The sequence below is a fragment of the Cupressus sempervirens genome, chromosome 6 (assembly GCF_028749045.1).
Source record: "Cupressus sempervirens isolate cs-2001-9-10 chromosome 6, ASM2874904v1, whole genome shotgun sequence".
NCBI classification, from domain to species: domain Eukaryota; kingdom Viridiplantae; phylum Streptophyta; class Pinopsida; order Cupressales; family Cupressaceae; genus Cupressus; species Cupressus sempervirens.
The window spans coordinates 430,223,901-430,248,705 of NC_143123.1; the positions used below are offsets into that span (position 1 = coordinate 430,223,901).

Here is a 24,805-nt window from a genome sequence, read left to right on the forward strand (position 1 = left end):
ATTCCATAGCCATTTTTTCGTCATTATGAACACTCTTAAAATTGCCACCAACTTTCTGATGAGATTCTTTTAATTATTGACCACATGGCATTTCTATTACTAATTTTATCCTTTCTAAAACCGACACTAACATCATTAACCCTTTCCTCTAACTCTCTAACATATCCGACTAAAAACTATAACATTTATTTAATAAAACACCTAATTCTATCCACTAAGACATAATCCTAAATTATTAAAATTGACCATTTAAAATATATGGAGAGTCTTGGACCTTTGAAATGATTTAGTAATGAGATGTGCCTGCATCATACTCCCAGGGACAGAAAAATTCAAGTCCCATTGAATTGCTGCAATCTTTTTTCGGAGTTTCCAATTGTATGTAAGCAATAATGTCACCATAAGAATGATGGAATTGATGCCGCTTGCCAGAACATTCTGATTCCAAACTGTAGAATGAATACCTTCCATGGTACCTGTGTTGAATCTTGGAACAAATATATTTAATAGCCTCATATCACCTGCATAAAAATACCAAATTATCAAACCAACATCTGCTTCTCGTTTGTATATCTCTAGAGCATCATAATGATCAACAAATACTTCATTCTTGTCATCAATAGTCTTCTCTTCAGCATCTGATCTTTGCACTACATCTTTTCCTTTCTGATCATTTGTGTCAACATCTCCATCATCTGGGCAAATATTGTCTGCAACCACACCTGTCACCAACTCTTCTTCATCTGCAAGAACCTTTTCCTCACAAGGTTCAACAACAACCTCCTGTTGTTCACTCTTAGTCTCTACACCAACATTCACATGTTGTCTATGCCCTTCTAATGGATTGTTTTCCTCTTCTTGATCTAACTCTTCATCCTCTACACCAACATTCACCTGCACACCAAGATCTTTAACCTGGAATGTCCTCAAAGAAAATATATTTGCACTTTTACAAGAGAGACCAAGATCGAATTGCTGCCAAACTCCATAGTCGATTATCTATATCCTTTCTAAGGCAAAAACTGAAACTTTCTCTATTACCCAAATTCGAATGCCTCTCTTACATAGCCAACCGGCTTATTTAAAACTGACTCTCCTTTTCTAATAAAAGGATGAGAAACATTTTTTCGTCTTCTATCCAAGAAAAGGATAAGAATCTGAAATTGCCTACTACCTATTATTGGAATCTGACAATCATGCAGTAGGCCACATTTTAAATATCCACATTTTTTTCGTCTTCTATCCAAGAAAAGGATAAGAATCTGAAACTGCCTACTACCTATTATTGGAATCTGACAATCATTATCTATGAATTAAAACTATTCTAATTTTTAAAAACCTATACCTGGTCCTAGGTGGCTATATCTGGAGAGCTCATCGAACTGCTACTCTAGGTATGCCACCACATGTAGGACGTTTATTGAAAACATTAAATTTAAATATTGAAAACATAAAACATTTCTTATTTTATTTCCAGCTCTGCTACTGCAACATACTCCCCTGTAGAATGAATCTGAAGTCCTCTTGAGATGATGTGTTGTAGAAATGAATCTCATTCTTCTTTCGAACTTTCCAATTTCTTTGAACTAGGATGAGCATATCTACAAGAAAAACAAAAATAATATCCAACTTCTCCACCTTGTAGCTTTGATTCTTTAATGCTGTAAATGTCACAGAAAATTCTCCAGCATGATTCACTATACATGAAATCTGCATCCCTGCATAAACATTATTAGAAGAAAACATATCATCAGCATTAAGATTATTTGAGTTCTCTTTTTGAATATGAGCTTCCTTATACACCATGTAATGTGCATCATATCTATATTCATCAATAGTAACCATAAACTTATCTGCTTCTTGACTATCAACCAGTTTCACATCTTGAATCTTAAAAATCGTATTTATCTCTTCTTCCTTTATTAAACATTTATCATCATCTTGATCTTCTGTAGTAATCTCACTTTCAAATATCTCTTTCTTATTACAACTTTGCTCAAGAACAATAACAGTATTGCACTCTTTCCTTTCTTCTTCAAGCTGAGTTTCCGTACTACCGCCATGCCTTTTCCATTCTCCCACAATGGCTGCAAATTTTTCCCATAAATCAGATTCTTCTTTAGAACTTGCTGTTACACATTCCTTAGCTTCATCTTCATGCCATTCCTCTTGACATTTTTCTTCATTATGCATATTTAAGGCTTCATCAGTTGCCTCCAACATCTTTTCCGTAGGAGTAACTTCCAACATTGTACTCTTCTCTATTTTCAAAGGACATGTTACTGTTCCAACCACAGATTTTTTGCATTCAAATCCAATAGGGCTTGTCTTGTTACTGCTCTCATCAAGAGATACTTGCTGCACTTCTTGTTGCTACACTTTGTGTTCTTGCTGCACTTCTTTCAACTTAGCTTTATTCTCTTTCAACTTAGCGTCATTCTCCTCAAGTCTCCTTCTCAAATTGTTTATCTCCTCTTCTATCTTGCTTAGCTCTTCTCTTTGTTTTCTCCTTTCTTCTTTCTCTATTTTCTTCTTTTCCTCTATCTCATTTTGTTTAGAATCCTTTCTCTGTCGATACCTTCTAAAAAGATACAATAAAGCTGCTTCTTCTTGTCCCATCATTCTTCAGCTATACACAACTACTTTTTCCCAAACCTTTTGCTGAGCTCTGATACCAAAAATGATGTAGAGCCACACCTTGGAAAACTCAGGAGGAATCAGTCACTCAACTGAGTTGCTTCAAGGGGCACCTACAACCTTCAAGATCACACACTAAAATCAGATTCAATAAACAAAACTTTGAAAACAAAATCCCCCAAAATATATTATTGCTTCCTTCGGATAGACCCGCACACAGACATGAATAAATTTTGAACTAGAAAAGATTTACTCAATCCAACCGTTGATATTTGGCATAACTAGGTTTCAAACAACATATAAAAATTTGAGAGAAATCCAACAGTTCAAACTCGAGATATTGACCCCGCATCAGAGTACATTTTTTATGCAATTGTTATTCCCTAAACTGATTGCCATGAGAAATATATGAAGCATAATAGTAGAGCCATAATCTTGAAAAAAAAAACAGGAGACCAAAAGAGACATAAAACTTCACATTCCTCCCCAAGTTTGAATCATTTTTTTACATAAAAGATTGGCTTTTTAATAACCAAAGTCTGACTAGCCTTGTTGTCCAGTAGTAATAAAAACGTTTTCTTTTCCATCTAAGAATAAGAATCTGAAAGATGCTTTACCATCAATACCATGCAGCAATCATGGATATTCTTGTAACTGCTAAGAATAGGATTGGCTTTTTAAAGAAAATTAACTTTCCTCCAAATAGAAGGAATATGAAACAGTTTCTTTTATTCCATAGCCATTTTTTCGTCATTATGAACACTCTTAAAATTGCCACCAACTTTCTGATGAGATTCTTTTAATTATTGACCACATGGCATTTCTATTACTAATTTTATCCTTTCTAAAACCGACACTAACATCATTAACCCTTTCCTCTAACTCTCTAACATATCCGACTAAAAACTATAACATTTATTTAATAAAACACCTAATTCTATCCACTAAGACATAATCCTAAATTATTAAAATTGACCATTTAAAATATATGGAGAATCTTGGACCTTTGAAATGATTTAGTAATGAGATGCGCCTGCATCATCCCAAAGGTTCTAGGACCTAGTTGTCAAGGGTGTAGTGCACCCCTAATTGTGACCTATTTTCAATCTCCTCTTTAAGTCATGTGTTTAGGTACATTTGGGGTGTCAATTCTAAGGTAGGTCAGCCTACAAGAGTTAGTCTATTCTGAGCTCTATATAAACCCTTCCTTTTGCTCCATTTTTTAGATATCACACACACAAGCATTCTAAGTTCCAAGCATCTCATCCAAAGGTGTTCAAGCATCCACAAGATCAAGATTTCAAGAATTCATTCAAGCATTCCTCCATTAAAGATTAAGGATTCAAGTATTGAATCAAGTGAAGGATTTCATCTTCAAGATCTTCTTCAATCCATTCAAGATCCTTTGTCGCATCTTCCGCAATCATTCATCTTCATCTTCTTGATCCAAATCAATTGATGAAGTTATTCAATTTGAGAGATTGGACTATTGTAAGGTGAATTCATACATTTACTTTACATTTATGTTATTTCAATTCAATGTTAATTCTTGAATTGGGGTTTGACCAAGTAAATACTCCCATCCACAAAACAAAACAAAAAAAAACCCTTTTATTGTAGGTTGCAAATATCGAATCAATGGACAAGTTGTAGATATGATTATCCTTTTTGGCTACCTTCATAATTGCAAAATCAAAATCAACGATGCACATAGTTAATCATGGGTGCATTGCACCTCGAATGCTTTATTTTACTCCTAATTATCCATTTCATCCGAGATAGATTGTCAAAAGATTTGTGGGTTTTGTCCATTATGCATCTTCAAGCCCGAATTTGAGGATTTCCATCAATTATGATCAATACAACAAGCATAAAACATATTCTAAAAGTATTTTCTTCTACCTTCTTTGTCGTTTCAACATATTTACTTATATCCAACACTAGTTCTTACATTTATCTAGGGTTTTCAAAGACTTGGATATCTTTCCCCTCTTCTTCCTAGACCTAGTTTGCATTAGTCCTCCTTGTTTGGTTAGCACTAATATCTCTAGACCTAGTTCTTTAGAATTGAGATTGAGAGGACTCATCTTTGTGACTGTCCCCCCCCCCCCCCCCCCCCCCCCTCTCTCACACACACACACACTACAATAACCACGCCTTTGATAGTGGTTCCTTGGGTGTGGTGATTAATAGAGGCCTAATAAAGCCACTTCCTAAAAGTAGTGACGAAACTTTTGTTAAAAATTGGAGGCCTATTATATTATTGAACCTATCCTACAAAATTCTTGCTAAAGTTTTTGGTAGGAGAATTTCAACTATTTTGAGAAGGATCATTTTAGTGACTCAAATTGGTTTTTTAAAAGGTAGATATATTATTGAGAATCTTATGACTAATTGGGAAGCTCTTCATTGGGCTAAGCAATCTAGTCAAAATATTGGCATGATTCTTCTTGATTTTGAAAAGGCCTATGATATTATCAAATGGTCATTTGTGTTGGGCATGCTTGAGGCTTTTTGTTTTCCTCTTGAATTTTGTAGTTGGGTTTATTTTCTTTTCAAAGACTCCTCTACTATTATATATGTCAATGGTGAGCTCTCTGAGCCCATTTACCTCTAGAGATCCATAAGGAAAGGTTGCACCATTGCTCCCTACTTGTTTTTAATTGTACTAGATGCTAAGTTTTCTATTTCAAGAGCATCTAATCTTGGGCTTCATGTTAAAGGTATCACCCTGCCTAATAATGAAGAGCTCATTAATACTCAATTTTCATATGACACTTCCTCGTTCTTGGGATTAGAGATGAATAATTTTGACAATGTGATTAAAAGGCTCCAAATTTTATGCTCTACTTTTGGATCTAAAAGTAATCCTCACAAATCCATTGTCCTTGCGTGGTCTGAGGAACCTCCTAACTGGATTACTTAAAATGGCTAGTTATGAAGTGGTCCTAAAAAGATATTTGGGTATCCCTTTCTCCATTGACCCCTTTGATAAAGACATGTGGTAATGGATCTACAATAAAATTGAGAGAAAATATATTAAATGGAAAACTCACTTATCTCTTGCAAACAAAGTTCAAGTTGTCCAAAAGGTTCTTGTCTCTCATGTTGTCTATTATTATTCTTCTTGGCTATTTGTTAATTATTAGTTTAACAAGTTGGAGGAAATTATAAGATACTTTCTTTAGTCTAATGTCTTAGGGATAGTAAGATGCATTGTTTGAAGTGGGATTGGTGTTGCATGTCTGGAAGTAGTGGGGGTCTTGAAATTAGAGATCTTAGACATCAAGGTGTGGCTCTTGTTGCTAAATGGATCATTAAATGCATTGAAGAAAATAAGCCATGGAAGGTTTGCATCAGAAATAATATTATTAATTCTAAAGTTAAAAAAGGTAAATATTGGAGAGATATCCCCTACTATGATTTATGGTTTGGGAAATTTGAGTTAAAAGTGTTTGGCTCTAATATTTTTTCTTCTCTTTGGAAGACATGGTCTCAAGTAAGACCCCTTCTTTGTTCTAGGGATGCTATTGGTAGGTATCTTATGTTCTTTGTTGTTGACAAATCTATATGGTGGGGTATATACCTTAATGATAAACCCCTAGCTCTTACTTAATGTTTCTTGACTAAGATCTAGTTTGAAAAGGGAATTAGTTTCATTAGGGACCTATTGGTTGACAACCAACTAGGTGATTAGGAGACACTGAAAGCTACGTACAATATTTCAACCAACCCAAAACAAAAACTTATACTCTGATCTATAAATCTATTGGCCCATTCTCCCCTAGTAAAATTCTAAATTCTAACCAATTCATTCAATAGCTAAAATGGAAAGATGGTAATTTCTTCTTTAATGGTTCTTCTAGAAGCAGTTATATCATGTTGAAAGATTCTAATGTTATTCTCAATGGATTTATTGTAGTTGGAATTTTGGTTGGTCTCTCTCTAGATGGCACCTAATCCTTGAATAGTTTTGGAAATATCCTTGTGAGTCTAAGAAAATCTATTTTAGATGAATTCTCTTGCTCAAAAAGCATGTTGTTGGTAATAAGTTGGAAGCCTTAGGACTTGAGTCTACTTTTGTTCATTTTGCAGCCAACTCGATTCTTTTGAACACCTTTTTTTTTATTCAATTGTGCTAGTAAATTTGGTCTATCTATCTTGGCAAGATTCTTGTTTGGAATTGTAAAATGGTATCTCTTGGCATGAAGTTCTTGTACGATTTGTTGAACCTTTCACTATGAGCTTGAACAAGTTTTGGTTTGTGATTTCTATGGAAATCCTTTGGTTTCTTTGAAAGAGGAGATATGAAGATATTTTCCAACACAAAAAAGGATCTTACCAGGTTCAACATTAAACTCGCCCATTTGTATAACATATCCTAGGTTTCTATTGTTTTAGAGATCCCCAAAGATAGATTTATGACTTTGATCGAGGAGAGTTCTTTGGTGTTATTCAAAGAGGAAGTTGACTCCATCCTACAATACTTTGACTCATTCACATATTTGTTCATTTCTAAAGAAAGAGACAAATTGTACAACTTTCGTTATGGAAACAATCTCAACAATACCACAGGAGAGTAAATAGTGTGGGAGCTGCAAGCCAATACCAGTCATGCTAGGCAAGGTCCAGAGATTAGTGATAGAAATGAAGATGTGGCACTAAATGTTGTGACTAATCAGTTAGATATAAATCTTAAGTAGATGTTTCCTTTTGAAAGCTTGTGTATTATCCTCTTGAAGGAAATTCTTTTGTACTACTCAAAATTATGATGTTAGATATACTTTGATAGTAGTTGGCTCAACAGCCTAAACAATTGGGGGTTACTCCTAAAATTTGATGTTGTATCCTAATTTTTAAACTACTCTAATATTTTTTTAAAAAAAATTGTAAAAAAAAAAAAAATTTAATTGTTTCTATCTAATACTCACTTTAAAATGCAGATGCACAACATCATATCAAAATTGTAACACTTCTCATTCTATAAAACCTACCAAATGCAACATTTAGTAAGCTGATCCACTCATAATCTTCTTCTTTTACTAAAATCATTTCTATGTAATTATGTATATAGAAATTTTATGTTTCCTTTGTATATACGTACATTTCTACAATAATTAAATGTAACGTTGTATAAAAAGAACCTTTATCTAAGTTAATTGGATTCTATACCACTTCCACTCTCCACTACATGTATCACAACCACTCTCCAATACATGTTGTCTTAGAGGACCTCATGTGCTACAACATCACAGTTTTCAACACTACCAACTACAACACTTCGTAGATTTATATGCTTTAGAGTTATGTTTTAGGTCTTCTTCTAACAAGATGATTTCTAAATGTTCTTCTTGAATAAGATATTGTAGTTTGAAGAATACTTTTTCTCTTCAAATATATGCCTAATAAAAGGTCAAATCACCATAGAATTCAAGTACAATAAATGAGATTTATTGAAATGAATGTTAATTAATCATATTTTATTTCTTCTACGTTATGTTTTAACTTCTTAAGTAGGGAAGTTATCTTTGTTCTTTGTAACATTGTACTCAATTGTCACATTGCACAGAATGATTTATGTTGGCACTTCATGAAGGAGTGGCTTTGTTTACTTGTAATATTTATTATCTTTGTTTACTATAAATATTTCTTAATGTGTTGAATCAGTTCCATATATCATATTTGCATTGTTACACTCATCATTTAAGATTACAATACTACAATTTCATCTTCATAACATTAGAAAACATCTACTTTTTACTTGCATTCCCTAGACAAATCACTCCTATCGACTAATGTTTTTACTTGCATTCACTAGACAAATCACTCCTATCGACTAATGTTGCACGTGCAACTGCTAGTTTAACTTGTGATAATAAATAATATATCTCATGCAATAATATAGAAAGTTACTAAAATGTTCTTTTAATAATGTTCAAATAAACAATGTCTAGAAGGAAAAGACTACAACTCTTCAAACTAAAACTATTTTTATAGACCACAAATGATCTATTGACTAAAAAAGTTACTAAATCGTTCTTTTAGCAATATTTAAATAAAAAATGTCTAAAAGGAAAAGGCTATAACTCTTCCCCACTAAATGCACTTTTATTAATTAATTTAAAATTTATGTATAACAGTTTTATCAATTTTAATATATTAAAAAATACAAACAAGTTGGTTATGGAGGGTCATTTTAGCCCCTCCATACCCAAAACCCAACTCTTCAAACCTAAAACTATTCTCAAGATTATGATATTCTTAGAGACCACAAATGATCTATTGACTAAAAAAGTTACTAAATCGTTCTTTTAGCAATATTTAAATTAAAAATGTCTAAAAGAAAAAGGCTATAACTCTTCCCCACTAAATGCACTTTTATTAATTAATTTAAAATTTATGTATAACAGTTTTTATCAATTTTAATTTATTAGAAAATACAAACAAGTTGGTTATGGTGGTGCATTTTAGCCCCTCCATACCCAAAACCCAACTCTTCAAACCTAAAACTATTCTCAAGATTATGATATTCCTATCAGGATTTAACTGTGTAATTTTTGAGTCACCATATTTCATAGTGATTCACATGAATCCATATGTCAAAATAATAAATAATAAATAGAACATTTGCACTCATTGGATTTACACACTGTTAATAAGTTTTTATGCCAACTAGAACAGAATAGCAGCAGGTTCGTTCCAATTGATTTGGTTGCATTGCACACGAGCTTTCCATATTGCATTGACGATCATAAACATACAAACAAAATGTTACAGTTCAATTGTCTTGGTAGCTTTCCAATGAGTTGTCACAAAACTAGCACAAACCTTAATGTTCTCTGCAGCAACAGCCATATTCAACACGCGCTAACCATTTCAGGTGCAGAAGATACTCCCAACTTAGGTTTTCCAAGCGATAAATATGTAATGCTCATTCAAGATTGTGCAAATAAAAAGGCTCTAGGACAAGGTAAGCAAGTTCACGCCATGATCATTAAAGCTCAAATTTGGTTAACTTCTTTTCTGGGTTCCAATCTCGTGTCCATGTATGCCAAATGTGGCAGACTGATGGATGCGCGCAAAGTGTTTGACAAAATGCGTGGGCACAGTTCTAATACACCAGTATGGAACGCCATGATGAGAGGATACGCTATGCATGGAAACTATGAAGAAGCTGTTAAGCTATATTATGGAATGCAACAGTATTTCATAAAGCCGGATAGCTACACGTTTTCATGCCTTCTCAAGGCTTGTGCCGGAATAAAAGCTCTGCAAGGGGGTAAATATATACACGAATGTTTGATAAAAAATGGGTTTGAATCAATTGTCTATGTGGGGAACGCGCTTGTTTCAATGTATGCCAAATGCGGGAGTATAGATGACGCACGTCATATGTTTGAGAAAATGTCAGAGCGAGATGTAGTGTCCTGGAATGCCATGATTGCAGGCTGTGCTCAAAATGGCTATTTTGACGACGCCTTGAACTTGTTTAGGGAAATGCAAATTCAAAGGATGAAACCGGATGCTGCGAGTATTTTGAGTATCCTCCCAGGTTTGAATCTGAAATTGGGTAGAGAGATTCACAATCACATTATTAGAAATGGATTAATAGAGTCAAATCTTGTATGTAATTCCCTCGTTGCCATGTACGCCAGGTGCAGACGTATAGAGGATGCAGTCCGGGTATTTGACAGGCTTTATGAGAAGACTGTTGCTTCATGGAATGCGATAGTTGCAGGCAGTATTCAGAATGGAAAGCCTAACAAAGCCATGAGTCTGTTTCGCCAAATGCTAGTCACGCAAATGACACCTGATCACATAAGCGTTCTTGGTGTTGTCCAGCTGTGTGCGAATATAGGACTGCTGAAACATGGGAAGGAGGTGCATAGCTATATAATAAAGGGTGACATTGGTTCGCATGTCATCGTGCAGAGTGCCCTTGTAGATATGTATGCCAAATGCGGAAGCATGGAAGGCGCACGCCAAGTATTTGATAAGATATTGCAAAAAGATATTATCTTGTGGACTTCAATAATTGCTGGCTATGCTCAACACGGATATGCAGATCAAGCATTAAAACATTTCCATCAGATGTTGTCAGGCATGAAACCTGATGCTGTTATACTTACAAGTGTTCTTCCAGCATGCGCTCTCTTAGCTGTACTTCAACGGGGTAAGGAATTCCATTGTTACATAACCAGGAACGGATTTCAGTCAAATGACCATGTAGGTAGTGCTCTTGTAGACATGTATGCCAAATGTGGAAGCATAAAGGATGCATGCCTAGTGTTTGATAATATACCTCACAAGGACGTAACCTCGTGGACGGCAATGATTGTAGGTTATGCCCTGCATGGATATGGACACGAGGCTCTCACACTGTTTCATCAAATGCAAGGAACTAGCATAAAGCCAGATTATATCACCTTCATTGCCATTTTATCTGCCTGCAATCATGCAGGCCTAGTAGGTGAAGGTTGGAAATACTTCCATTGCATGATTAGAGATTATAGCATTCAACCCGTTCTGGAGCACTATGCCTGCATGGTTGACCTTCTTGGAAGAGCAGGTCATCTGAATGACGCATATGATTTTATCAAAAACATGCCACTGAAACCAAATGTTAGTATATGGGGAGCTTTGCTGGGTGCGTGCAGAAGTCACAAAAATATAGAATTAGGAAAACATGTGGCAGATCACCTGTTTGAGATAGAACCTGAAAATAGCTCAAACTATATACTGATGTCAAACATATATGCTGCAACTGGAGATTTCGAAGAGAAAGAAAAGACTAGAAATGTGTTGAAAGATAGGGGTTTAGGAAAGAAACCTGGTTGCAGCTGGATAGAAATAAAAAATAAGATATATATATTCCATATAGGAGAAAGTTCTCATTCACAAGTGGGAGAGTTATTTTTTTAGTTAAAAAGCTTGGCTGGACAGATGGTGGATAGAGGGTATATTCCCGACTGGAAATTTGTTTTGGTGATCTCAAGGTGAACGAAAATGTCCCTGATCACAAGGAAAACATATTCTAGATGTGGTAATGTCAGAATCAACTGTGAGGGATGCAAATTTTTACATCTTTTCAGATGGTGTTCTTGTGGAGGCTGCTGACGATGCTAACAAAAACAGAGAATGAAACTGGACTGGTCGCTAGGTACTTAGTGACCTTCAACTGCAGTGTATATTAGGCAACCAAATTGATATATACAATAAACCTTTCAACTTGTGATATTTATTTATTTATTTTTGTTCAATAGCTTGAGTCCGAGCTATTGATATCAACCCTATATTGAAGCTATTTTTGCCTTTTACCCTGCCAATAGCCAAGATCTAGAAACATTTATTCCACCACAATACTTTAGAGTTTGTACATTGTTTCAGTCACAATTCGAAGAATGGATGAGCTTTTTGTAGGCACTAATGGTGACGTAAACAGAAATAGGGGATCGAATTGGGTTGGTAGCTGGATACCCATTTTCATTTATAATAAACCAGCGCTTGCACCCGGGCAGGGTGCAAGTTTACAGCCGATAGGGCTGGGGGTCGAATTGCGTCATTACCAGATATAGTTATCCGCTGCCTTAATTTGTAGCTTTCCTTGAGTAGTAACTGAGATGATGCAATGAGGCGGGGTGTATTACCGATGGGTCAATGGGGTTTGAATTTCTGGCATCATTTTGATCTTCTAACTAAGATGCTTCATTGTCTCTGTCATGTTAGCGTATAAAGAGAGGAAATTCCAAAATAATGAAATTATGTTCACAGAACAAGGCTTAAGCCTTATATGTCCCTTAGGTCATTGGTTTAGTCCCCTGAACATGCAATTTTGGGTCGGATATGGGTTTGGTTTGTAGAGGTTCTGGAAATACATTTTGGGTACATAGGGTTGCACTGTGTAGCAGGTGAACCTGTCATGAATTTTGTGATATTTTCCGCTCTGCGGCTGTGGATCCCACAAGGAGGAATGTTTGTGAAGTTGTCAAAGGAATGGATGCTATCTCCTTTAATGTCCTTGACAATGCTTTTGTTTTGAACACAAATATTCTGGAGCATGATGAGAATTTGGAGAATAACTGGCAATACTCATTTGCAGTCAGCTAATAGAAGAGAGTTTGTTTATGCTAAGAACTGCATGAAAGGCCTGGTTACACTTATATTACTATATTTACAAGTTGCTGGAAATTATCTTAATTTTTCGGAGCATTATCAGACCTGCAGTCCTCTTCATTATTGACATTTTAAGATATTTCATATCTATGTATTCAATTGACATGTGTATGTCAATTTCTCCAAAAGTTTGCAATAGCAGAATAAGCATATTGGAAAGCTCCAAATCAAACTGTTAATGACAGAAAACACCATCATCTGCATGCATGTTTTGGACTCAGGTGAATCTTTGAAAACAATTAGGTGACGTTACAATCTTTCCTACTACTAGTTTGTATTGAATTTGCCATTATTTTACAGTCAAAGAAATGAACTTAAAGATAAATGTTGCAGCCTTTCACACAACACACATTCCAGATTGTTGCATGTCAGCTGTATAATTTATCTACTCTCAAAATGTCAGCTATTTAATTTATCTACTCTCAACAATTCATATCTGTTTATAAATCTGGAAGCAAAAAGGAGTTTTGAGGGTTTTCTAATAACATTTACCACATAATAGTATTTCTTCCATTTGGTAGAAAGCACTAATCGAAAGACAAAAACTTATGTAGTCTAAAAGTTTCACCAAAAAAGAAGCTAGAACGTCCAGAGGAAATTACCATCAATCTATTCTGTGGAATGAAAATTAATGCATTGTCTGATGGTAGTAAATAGAGATGGAGAATGTGAAGGAGAGCAGCCTTAGCAATGGCACCCTGTACTCAGGCAACACACGATCAGGGTGCCCCTGTTTCAGCAGGATGCTATCTTGAAAGGCAATAATGATGTAAGAGGCGCTAGAACTAGGGTCACTATGCAGCATGGGTCACAGCATTGTACTGAAGATGCCTCCAATTGATGATGTTTTCCCTTTCTCAAAGCACTTATGTCCTTGGAATCATGGCTTCTTGCATATAAAAGAGAGGTTTTTCTTCCTTTAGCTCTTTTACAAAGTTATCATCCAAGTTTTTTGAATAGGATTTTTTTTGGGGTGGATGTTTTCCTTACTATCATGCTTCTTATCTTTATCATGTTGGGAGGTATTGGATGAGGATATGTTCTTTGGTGCAGCAAACTCTATACACCAAGCTTGCGCTTCTTTATCTCAGAAATATAAGAGAAAAACCATTGTGTTCATCAAAATTTATGGGCAGAAATAAAGGATCTTCCTGTACTTTTCTAGGGTTTACTTCTCAATTTGTTTTTTAGCATAACATTCAGTCTTGCAATCTGATCATAATTCTGGGCTCATAGTAAAACTTCTAACGTATATAGTTCCAAATATTTTTGTGTCTTAGCTCAATGCTCCCTTGTGGTTGCCCATGCAGTAATGCCAAGGTGATACATGTAAAGGCCAAGCAAAATTACCACTATCTAGGATGCTAAAGTGAAGGTAGGATTCAGGGAGGGCATTCAAAAGATGTATGCTTTGACACAAGCTAACATATTAGTATTGAGTGGGCAAATTTGCCATTTAGAAGAGGCCAAGATGGAAAAGGAGACTATGATCCAATTATATGGTAGAGTCTATGTAGACTTAATTCTCTAACAACCACAAGTAGACAAATGTGTATTGTTTAGAATTTCTAATTTTTTGCCATTAATTGGAATTAGTTTATTTATAGTTTTATAATGTCCCCTACTAGATAAGGTTACCCAACAGTCTTTTAATACTCTGGCCCCCTATTGTCTCTATGCGGCGTCAATATCCTTTCGTATAGACAAGGCATACTAACAAGTCAGTGCTAAGGTCACCCTGGTAGTCTTTTAATACTCCGCCCCCTAGTGACTTTTTGTGGTACCAATATCTTATTAATTCATTTTAAACTCATTTAATAAAATGTTATCATTTATTAAAATAACTTACAATGGGTTACCCATCAGCCTCTTTAGGGCCTCAGCCTCCATCGCAAGCCACTTCTCCACATGACATATAGAAAACCTACTCTAAGCTTAGCAAAACAAAATATCTCAAATGACTATAAATCACACATCAGTTCTTAAATAAGCAACTAGAAAGTACTGAAATATTACTGATCATAATCACGGATTCCACCAATACGATCATCCTAATAGGACTGATCCAAAATCAAGTACACATAAGCCAAATCCATGTCACAGCATGACATCACCAAAACAAATCATTTAATCACCTCGGTCCTATACAAACAACTAGAAAGCAATCAAGGATAATTGATCGAAGACTCAAAGATTATGCCAGAAAAGTCACACCATTCACTTCAGTTCTACACAAGAGATACTAGAAAGCAATAACAACCATCTGAACAAATTCCTCATAGAATACACATGACACATTACTATGGTTGGGTATAAAAATCGTATACAAAGCATCATCATGACTTCATAGAACAAAACTCCCAAGCCTCTAGTAAACATCCTGATTAGCAAAGCACTAAATCAAACCCAAAAATCCCAATACCAGTAAATCACACGTCACATAAAGTGCATACAAAGTCAATATCATAATTCATTAGGTTTGAACACATAAACGTTCAATTTTCACTTACAGATTTTCAAGTTCACATTTTTTGTTTTCAAAACACGAAGATTAAATAACTAAGGTTTCAGTTTTCTTTCCAAGTCATATTGTTTATAGAGTTTTCAATTCCAAACAGGGTTCACGTTTTCGTTTTCATTTCCAAATATTACAGTTCATAACGTTTTCGATCTCAATCAGGGTTTCGGTTTTCATTTCTCTAGTTACTAGATTCACTATGGTTTTCGAGTTCACTAAAATCCCAGACGATTCAACTAATTCATATAAAGTTGTTTAAACATTATTTCATAGTTCATTTCGTTATCAAACCACAACATTCAATAAACAACTAGTTAACAGTTTTCATCTTTTTAAAATATAATATTTTGACAAAGTTTTCAAAACACAAGAACATTCGATGTACAAACAAGGTTCTAGTTTTCATTACCAAAGTATCAAAACTACTATGGTTCTCGAATCATCAAAAGAAAAACATTTAACTGATAGAGTAATTTCATAGAGCTTGTTTGATTTTGAAAACACAAATAAATTTGATTTACAACCAAAGTTCACATTTTAAATCTCAAATTGGCATACCTATTAATATAGATCAATTTCACAAAGTAAATAATAACAACTTTATAATTCACTATTATTATTAAAATTTCATTAATCATCATTAAATCATTAATAATAACAATTATCCAAATATCAATAAAATAATATACTTTTAATTATATTAATTTATTAATATTAATAATTATTAAATTAAATTAAATAATAACAACAATAATTAATAATATTAAAACCCTTTAAAAATAATATTAATAATATAATTTAATAAAAATAAACAAAATTTATAAAGCAATTTTTAATTATCGATAACCCCTAAAATGGGGTGCGGTCAAGCCGCAATGCCCAAGGGCAGCATATGTTGCCTTGGCAGTTGCAAACTATCCTTGGATAGCGGCACGCTGCCATGGCAACGCACCTGATGGGGTCCCCGCTCCCCTCCAAAAATTTTTTTTTTTAAAATTAATTTAAAACAAAAGCCCTCCCACAAATTAAATCACAATTCGTATTTTTTTAATCGGCATTCTTTAGACACACACACACACACAATAATTACCATTTACTGTGTAATTATATTATATTATTATTATTTTTTGATTAAAATTCCCAAAATAACCTTGGTATAGAAACCCAAACCAATCAACCAAATTATATAAAACAAAGTTTGTTTTCTTTTCAAAACCCAAATCCCAATTTCAACAAATTCATATATGAATTCCCAATTCTCAAACAAGGGTTTCAAAACTAAATTCATTCACAGATGTTTCTCAAAATGAAAAACAATAATATCACAAACAAAGTTTTCAAATTCAATTCATAAACAGAGGTTTCTCGAATGAAGAATGATAAATCACATACAATGATTTCAAATTCATTTCTATTATGAAAATAGATTTGCAAACACGGAGAAGACAGAGAAACTAAAGAACAAGCATCTACTACACAAATCCACAAGATCCTACTTGGATCTAATGCTAAACAATCGACTGCACAAAACTCGCAAGCAATTTCCTTCCTTTCGAAAACCCTCTCCTTCTAAAAACTTCCTTCTCTGAAAACAACTTCTCCAAATCCCGATCATTGCAAAATGAGCTCCAGATCTCTGATAAAGAGTTATCCCATAATTTGGGGCTCTAATTGTGCAATCATGCAAGGGAACTCCTTGATCAATTTTTTTTAATATTTTATTATCTTTTACATTTTCATGCACACTTTTTGCAATTTTACAAAAAAGAAATCTTTATTAAATTAACTTTCTTTCTCTCTTTAATTAATTTGCGAGACGTTTTTAATAATATTTATTGATTTATAATGTTATCTAGAGTTTATTATTAAAATAGAACTCTTATATAATAATTATTAAATTAAATAAATATAATTAAGCCAAAATTAGAACTTAATAAAATCTTTAAATTTAATTAATTTCTCAATTAACTAAATATTGATTTTTTTTATAAATTTTTTGTTAAAGTAAATCATTAAATTATCTTTTAATTTGATTTAATAAAACAAAAAACCATCACAGACCCACAAAAACAATATGACAACTCAACCGAAAGACAAAGCATAAAGTCAAACTACAGAGTCAGAATCACGAATTCAAAAAGATGAAACTAACTCAGATACTTGTCCTACTTTCTAGGACAATTGGCTTAGGTTAGGATTTGGACTCAAGAGTTATATCCCCACTTATACCATTGAGATACTGCGATAGAGTATGCTCATCCAGGCAATTCAGGGAAGTCAATCCCTGGTACCTGCAATCTGCATAAAATCCACGAATGTACATATTCATATATTCTAAACTAAATAGGCAATGGCAGGAAGTGGTACATCATGTAGGTCCCGACTAGCAGGTGACTGCGACTCCCTCCCTTAGCAACATCAAGAATGTCAAACATAAAGAAAACGTACACGCACACCATACACATGCAAGTATATGGTAAGTAACCATAGAATTGTATATAAATCAATCATTTATCTAACATCATGAAATAACTAAAATTATTGTATGAACATACATATATCATCATCAAAATAATCATGAACATATGAAATAATTGAATAACTCAAATAGCTCATCACATAAATCAATTGAGTATGAAATGACATATAATCAAATCCGGTAACTAAGTACTGATAATCATAAAACACGATTAGAAAACTGACCTAAAAGAGTTCAACAATACAACAGAAAAGTCAAGTAGGGGTAGGCATTACAAAGATAGTAACCTGAGCATACCAACATTGGGCTCTAATGGTTGGATCGAAGTCTGCAATAGCAACTGAAGAGTAGTAGGCTAAGTAAGGGTATTTGTGTTGGCCTTCAACCGAGTCTGCAAATCCACGAAGACGGTGGAGAAACCAGATAATGTCAAAAATGGCTGCAAGCCTGAATGGGTGGGCTCCAAACTCATGCAAAATAACACTGTGGGGGGTAGATCTATGACATCTAATAATCTGATGGAGGAGCAGAGTCTAGGTGTGCTCGATCATGGCTCAATCTGAGTCCAAAAGGGAAGGCCCCCATACCACCAAACCATAGATCACTGTGGGTCTTACTAAGAAATCCAGGAGGGATAGGTTAGACGATGTGTCTTGAAAGTGGTGTCTGAAGCACTGTCTCTCAAGCATGGCAAGGGAACACATCCCTTTGTTGATCTGAGGCTGAATTGTTGATCTCAAGCTAAAACGGGATCCAAAAAACTTAACCCCAAGGTATGTGTAAGATGATGTAATCTCAACTTCCTGACCTTGGAAGTGAAAATGGAGAGATGAGATCTTCAGATTGTTGACGACCATAACATGAGTATTCTTCAGGTTCACAACCAACTATCTCATGTCACAAAAAGACGCAAGTCTATCCAGAAGCCTCTGAAGACCCTCAGGAGATGAAGCAAGAAAAACCACATCATCAACAAAGAGAAGGATGGAGATCAATACCTAGTGTAGATGACAGTCGTCACCTGGAAGCGAAGAGTCACTAAGAAATGCCTCGAGCTCATCAATGTAGATCCCGAACAAGATGGGCAAGAGAGGGCAGCCCTGCTTCACCCCAATGGTGCTCTAGATAGGGTCAAAGAGACCCTTGGTGGTCTTGAGTCTACCAACCATTGTCTCATATGACCTCATGATAGTCGTTAGTAAGATCTTTAAAATACCAATATCTCCGAGTCTTTGAAAAAGGGTCTCTCTGGGGATGGAATCAAAAGCCTTACGAAAATCCACAAAACAATAGTAGACTTTTTTCGAGTGGTGCCAAGCCTCCTTGATAATAGCCCGTAGCATCAAGATATGATCCATGGTCTAGTAATCTGCCCTAAAGCCTGCTTAGCCCTTAGCCTTACAATTTCTCCTATCAAGCTCATTGGATAAAATAGTATTCAACATTGTGGCATAAAGTTTGGCAAATGTATGCCCAATCATGATGGTCCTATAGTTTCCAGGATCGGAAGCCAATCTAGACTTATGGATCAGGTGAATAATGTGTCTCAACCATGAGTTCGGAAAACCAAAACAAACCACTCTATTAAAGAGTGTAGAGAATAAGGGCCTAGGATCGTGGTACCAAGTTTGAAGAGCTCAGCCTAAAAACCCTTCTCATCAGCCACCCTACTGCATCTCATAAGTTTGATGGCCTTGCAATTGTCGAAGGTGGAGAATAAGTGACAATGGGGGGGTGGGTTGGGAAGGGGAACAAGTTAACCCGTGATGTCATACAACATGGAGACATGGGAGGCGAGGAGGCGAAGGTCGGGGGTGGATGGGGGTTGGGGATGTCGGAGGAACATGGTGTGCCAAAACATCTTGGGACATTGTATAAGTGTGTTGCGGAGGGATCTATCCTATGAAGCAATAAATAACTACTTCTTATGGAAAAGAAAGCTTTTGTAAGAGAGTCATATGTTGGTGAAAGCTAGGGAATGAGTATCAAAAGCCAAGCACAAGAAGCAATGGAAAGTTTTATAGGTATCATCAAACCATTGGTTCATGGAGCAAGTATTTTGTCGAGTAGATCTAGGGGTGTTGGGAATGGAGCAGTGGGTGATAGAGAGGAGAGTTGACTCCCAAATCACAGTGGCCAATGAGTGAAACATGGTGGACACCTAACTGCGATCTGTGAAGCTAGCGGGACAAAGGAATCTTCTTAAATGAAAGATGAAGAGGTCTTGACTAATCTCATCGAAATAAAAATGGGTATGGGGGCAGATCTGAGGAGGGGGACTCGAGATGGGTGGTAGAGGGTGGGAAGAAACATGAACCGAAAGGCTAAGGAGAGAATGATTAGCCAAGGGAAGATGGGAGATGGTAAAGTTGTAGATGGAGGGGAGGAAAGAAGGAACAATGAGGATGTAGTCAACCACGCTCACACCCCCACTATGAGGCCAACACGTAAAAAGATCACAGTCTGGGGAGCAAGAGAGCCCATTCAGAATCACTAGGTCGGAGGACTCACTGTGATCTGAGGTGACCATAGCAAGAAAGAGGCCCACTGTGATCTGTAGACAATTGCTGAAGCCCCATACTAGTAGGATCCCTCTCTGTAGTACAAATCAAGTCGGACCCATGGTCATACTGAGGGGTCTAGAGATCTCTAGTTTGTGCATTAAAATCTCCTAAGATAATGATGTCACCCATAGCCCCAAACTTGGAAATGCTCTCATATAGGTCTATAAAAGGGTTCATGTCCTCAACACTATGCATGGCATAAGGTGAGGAAACCGACAGAAAGTAGAAAACAAAGATGAAGATATCTCTCTAACAGCAGCTAATGCCTCTAACATGGATCCACATAAATCTGGCATAAGTGTCAGAAAGAACTAATGTAGTAGTACTAAACATATCATCTCTAATCAAACATGCAACCCCACCAAAACCACGCGCTCCTCTAGAAGCGTGGACATCCCCTCTACAAACTGAAAGCCATTGATACCCTGTGTAACCTGGAAGGGGTCACACAAGACTCTTATGAGTCTCGGTAACAACCAACAAATCAGTAGACCTAGCTGCATCATGAAGTAAACCCGACAAAGACCATAGGGAGCCATTGCCATTCCAACAGTTGTCAAGCAAAGAGTCAATGGGGGGCTTAGACCTGCCCAACTGTTGGTGATCAAATAGTCATTTGGCTTGGGTATGTCTCACTTCCCAACCAATGGGAGGTAAGTCACAAATAACTACTTTGAGATTCCTTATAACTGCCCACTTCTCGTTACTCCTTGCCTCCACCACGAGACTCCTATAGTACTTTAGTTCAATTACCTCTGATTTTGTGAGGTCCTTGTCAAGAAATATCTTAGTGGGAAGAGGGAAGAGCTTCTTCTTTGCCCTAAGAGCTTGTAACCGATCAACCAGTGAGAGAAACCTAAGAAAAAGGGTGCCATTGTGTCCAAACCATGCTCTATCTAATGTAATATCTGAAATACCCAATTGCTCACTGAGAAATGAGTATCCTGCAAGGAGAGGGTCAATGGAGGATGAAGGAAGACCTCTAACCCGAAGGCTAAGTCCCCGAAAGCGCCCAACCCAATCTTCTGCCAACTTCCCTTGGACAATTTTTTTGACCTCGGGTAGAGGTGTAGTGTTGGAGTTCTTGCAAGTGGAAGCCCAAGATTTAATATGCTGCTCTGTTTCAATCAAGAGAGATGTTTGTATATTAACGAGTTTGCTTATCCTTGAGGCTTCCAATATCTCCAAAGTCCTCAATAATGGAGTTGATATCTTTTGTAATGCCTATTGTTTGGGTGGTAAAATTTTCAAAGAGGTCTTGGATGCATGAAGAATTAGCCACAATTTGTTGGTTCGAGTCATTTAATGTCTCAAATAGCGAGTGAATAGTGTCTTGGAGAGTTTGGTTCACAAATTCGTACTTCTATAACTATATTAAGCGACCTTGGGAAACTATAGAAAGAGAAAGAGTTGTGACTTTCAAAGCTACATTATCCTTCTCTAGTAATGTCAAGTGGTCAACTATCTATTGAAATGCTACTAGATTGGGTGGGGGGTACATGATTCAAAACCGTCACTATAGAGTAATAATACTATGTAGTACTTGTAGATACGATACTATGTGACTGTGTCCAAGCACAGGGGGCCATATTTCATAACATGCATTATGTCAAACAGTTCATGTGTTGTCAAAGATAAAGACATGATCTACAATTTTAATCTGATCTGGTATTTGATTAAAGGTCGGACATTCTGTCGAACAGTTCACATGCAATCTGAGATCTGGTCAGAAGGCTATAGTGACGGCTCTGCTAGTGGCCCTATACACTGCTCCCTAATGTTGCTCATGACACATTGTACCCTCCAGTTTATCACGACACTGCACCTTCCTATAGTAGTCGGCCACTCATGACACCTACACTCGGTAACCCACGACACCCCATGGTAGAAGATTCAACAACCCATGACACCTGCACTTGGCAACCCATGATAGAAGATTCAACAACCCACAACACCTGCGCTTGGCAACCCATGGTAGAAGATTCAACAACCCACGAAACTTGCACTTAGCCACTTACAAGATGATAGAAATAGAAAACTAGAAGATTTTATTGTCATACAAAAAAATAAGGTAATTCCTAGCGGGCTATCACCCAAGTGAAAGCCTAGTGGCTAAAAATGCTAATAGAAAGAGGATTAAATTGGGTTGATAACTAGATGTCACTCTGATGTGTGTGTGTCATGTATATATTATTCCTTTTATATGTATATCATTTCTTGGGATTTATTTCATTGGTATATCATTCAGGGAAACGACTCAATTGTCGTTCATGTTTGTATTATCGCCAACTCTACCACTACCTTTCCCCCCAATTACCACTCATAAAAAACCCCCAAAAAATGATTGCACATGTACCGGTCACACATGTACTAATAGTTGATCCTTTTTTAGTTTTATTAGTTGTTGATTGGTTAATTTGTGCAAAAAGAACTATTTTTTGGGTGAGTGGCTATTGAGGGTTCTTAGTGGCAGGTTTCGGGCAAATGTTTTGTTGGTAAACAGATTGTTCTTTCTATAATAACTCTCAAAGGCCCAAATGTATAAAGAACAATTAAATACAACATTTGGGAAAATCTTACTTGATAACTAATTTCCCTCTGAATTATAGGTACAGCTCCCTTGCCTATGATTTTTTTTTTAAATGTTTATTTCTAATTCTACTATGGTGTGTTCTTGACTAGAGAACAAAAGGGATAAACCAAGTTATGTCTAGGTAGAACTAACTCAAGCAATGGAATGGTCTTAGGATGAGATCAATTCTAGAAATTCACATATCTTATGAATCTACGTAATTGACAATGCAATTGTGAAAACTTGTAATATGAATAAAATGCAAGATGAAATGATATGAAGCTAAGATGCAAGACTATAATTTGCACATCACCACAAAAACATTTCTCTTAACATTGGTAATTCTCTGATTACTCTGTTTGTTTTCATATTTCTAATCTAACTTGAAAGAAATACACAGACTAACCTATGGATGGAATAGTAAATCAATGATATTAAACACTTCCTTTCTTGTCTTTGCAATAAAGAGTATTTCACTAAAAAAAATTCTGACCTTTCTATTAACTTCAAAAAATACATATAAGCTCCCTTTTAGAGTTCTTGGCCAATTACGGATTCATCAGTTACACTAACAAAGCACTTGAATTGCTCATAAATCCAATAGTCATCAATTACAATTCAATAAATCAGAGAAAGAGAACCATAAATGATTAGAAACACTCAAAATGGTTCATATTCCTCTATGATCTGTAACATTCACCTTGGCGCAAAAACTTGTATTTCATATCTCAATAGTCACTGTAGGTTTGAATTCTTGTCGTCGATCTCAAATCATTGATCATGATTAAAACATAAGAATCCTCTTTATTTTCCCTTGTCACTTCTTCACAACTATCATTCATACAATTATTTACCCAATGCGATGATGCAATCACTTTACACTTGAATGTGTAGATCACCTTTCGCAACTTTGCAAGTCAAATTTGAAAGTCAGCTTAACTATCCACAACATTGTGTTGATTGTTTAATGTTTAACCGTTATTAATTTCACTAGATCGCAACTTAAAATGTCTTGAATGCTTCTTAGTTGGAGACCTTGTGAAAATTGTTATTAGTAACTACTCACTGCCTCCTTTTACTAACTATAGCGAAGTAGCGATGACTGCACACTAACCATTTTCGCACCTTCGCAACATAAAAACTAACTATTATTTTAAACCTACAAAGTAGTGAAAACTCTCAAATCTGACTGCATTGCTTCTCAATTATTGTTAATCACTTAACATCTTTATCTCTTGTGATGTTACGATCATTATTTTGATTGACAATTTCTTCACTTCGCAGCTTCGCAACTTGAGATCCCTTAACTGCATTACCATCTGTGATGGTGCAACAGTTCAAACTTTAACTATCATGATAACCCTTCGCACTATCACAACCTAAATTTCTTTAGACCAGGACTGAGTCATGATCATGTGACCTTAACTTTCGTGGTTTCACAACCTGAAAACCTTTGACTATATGATTACCTGCGATGATGTGATAACTGTGTAGAGTTAATTGTTACCTTGTTCACAAGCTCACAACTTGGAATCTTAACTCATCATTTAACTTGTGAATCTGCAAACACAAGCTTTTCATAGTTTTTCTACTTTAACCATAGGTTACTCTTAATTCTTTTGCGAAGATGCTGACACATGCCTTTTGCTCTATCGCAACACTAACCTCAGGCCATCTTTAACCGCCTACGACGATGTGATCAATTGTTTTCGTTGCTTTGCCATGTTAACTTTGGGTTACCTTTAATCACCAATGAATGTGCTATAAGCATTGATCTTTAAGATCTAATGGCTAGGAAGATGCATCTTTAAGGGCCATTATAATTCCATCTTGAAACACCATCCATTGATCTGGTCGTCATT

The 24,805-nt window shown here is 35.7% G+C and overlaps 1 pseudogene across 1 annotated transcript; it reads left to right on the forward strand.

Moving 5' to 3' along the window:
* Positions 1-9,209: 9,209 nt before the first annotated feature.
* LOC149552881 (pentatricopeptide repeat-containing protein DOT4, chloroplastic pseudogene) lies at positions 9,210-11,874 on the forward strand (annotated as a pseudogene). The gene is made up of 2 exons (XR_016352976.1): positions 9,210-9,607; positions 9,702-11,874. The product of XR_016352976.1 is annotated as a pentatricopeptide repeat-containing protein DOT4, chloroplastic pseudogene (transcript).
* Positions 11,875-24,805: the final 12,931 nt, after the last annotated feature.